This window comes from Chaetura pelagica, unplaced genomic scaffold, assembly GCF_000747805.2.
Source record: "Chaetura pelagica isolate M959 unplaced genomic scaffold, ChaPel_1.0 scaffold177, whole genome shotgun sequence".
NCBI lineage: Eukaryota > Metazoa > Chordata > Aves > Apodiformes > Apodidae > Chaetura > Chaetura pelagica.
In genome coordinates this window covers 140,306-142,256 of record NW_009953803.1, presented here as the reverse complement: position 1 = coordinate 142,256, position 1,951 = coordinate 140,306, and positions in this window count along the sequence as shown.

The following is a 1,951-nucleotide window of genomic DNA, read 5'->3' as shown; positions in this document are numbered from 1 at the left end:
CAAACTCACCTTGTGTTCCCCCATCCCTGGGTAACCTGAGCCTTCTCTGAGCATGGCTTTGTGGCTCCTGTTGACAGTCAATAGGTTTGGATTTGAGTGCAGGCTTGGACCCAGGCTTAAAATACCATGGGTGCATACTGGTGTGGCCAGAACACCTCACTGTCCTCAGAAATTTACAATCAGATGTTTTTGAAATTCTACCTCCTCTGTTCCTGATCAGTACATAGGATATTTACTGTGCCTGAATATACACCCAGAGTAAAGGACAGTGCATGTTTAACCTTAGAGGCTCAAGTGTTTTCTTGGATATGGGAATGGTGACTGTGTTTGAACCAACACTGAGGATCTCAAGTCCCTCCTCAGGCAATAAATATGCACTGATCTGGATAAAGCACTTTTTACTCTCCTGAGTCTGTCTCTGTGAAGAGAAATTCCTTCTAATATTTTTCCTGGTCAGTTGTTGGATGGAATCTGGGTCTGCTTTCAAAGCACTTGTCTTTAAGATGCATCAGGTTACCCTGAGGTAAAATGGAAACCTTAGATGTTACTTCTGTAAATAAATGTTTACATAATACATTGGACTGAACTTCTCACCATTGCATGTCTTAGGGAAAAAAGGTCACTTTTGACATCAGTAACCTTTAGAGTGATGCATTTGCCACACAGGTAAAGAGCTCAGCACATTCCTTTTGCTAGCTGAAGAAGGTAGGAGAGGTCAAATGCTATTGCTTACACCTCCCAAGCCTTGGCATTTTCAGCTTGGAAGGCAGGAGCTGGTTTGAAGGTGTTGGTCCTGTAAACAGCACATGCCCCATTTTGCTCATGTGAGTGATTCCATTGAGTTTCCTGGCTCTGGTCACATAGGAAAAGCTCCATGTGTGTCTGTGTGGGTCCTCAACTCTTCCTTTCTAAATGAGAAATTTCTTGTCAAACATTCATGGTTACAAACGACAGTGGTTTGGGATTTGGAACCAAGTAAGTGATCTGTGTGGAGGAGCAGGAGATCCTGATGGTAAATAGATTTTTGCTGCTTTTGTATTTGATATATTGTCAGAACCTGTAGATTTTCAGACAAGGAACAAAGCTGAAATGGGAGCTACGATGCTCGAGTCTTCTGCCCTAAATTTTTTCTTGATCTTTGACCAAAGATAATACAAAACCAGCAGTATGAATGATTAGCCCCACATACGGTTGTGACAATATTTAATACCCTTTTTCATTGTGCGTGGCTTTGTTGGATGCTCAGTTCCTTCCTCACCTCCCTGTCCATCTCTCTGGCTCCTCCCCCACGATTTAGACCAAAAAAACCCCAACAAAAAGGTTCTTTAAATATCAGACTCTGCTTTTGAGAGGCACCGGGCAGCCTTGCTGGCAGGGGCTGCCACAGCAGCAACCACGAGACCCGTGTTTACAGGTATCGGGTGGCTCAGGATTTCTCTGGGGTGGGGTTATTTCATATAGGTAAGGCTATAGATGTTTATCCCCCCCCCCCAGAATCCCCCTGTATCTTGCCAGCCGCTTGTCCACACGTCCCCGACGCTTCCCCTGCCTCACCAAGATGCCTGGCGGGTGGAACGTGGGCAGGGGTGGCGGCTGCAGGTGTCACCGCTGTCACCCGGTGGGTGGGTGTCCTGTCCCCGCTGCCTCCTGCCCGGGCTGCAAGGAGCCCTGCCCCGCCTCGCCCCCTCCTGCCCGGGGGACCCGGGTCATGAGACTCAACAGAGGAGGAGGAGGAGGAAGAGGAGGAGGGAAGGCTTGGGGTTGACATGCAGGCTCGGGCAGCGCTCGGCTTCCCCATCAATTAGCTCGGTCGCCGCTGCAGCGAGAAGACACTTGGGAGAGACAAAAGGAGCAGGGGGAGCCGGGCGGGATTTCCCGGAGCGGGAGCCGCGGTGGCACAGGCTGCAGGGGCAGGGCTGGGGGGATGAAACCGCAGGGCAGCCCCCTGCCC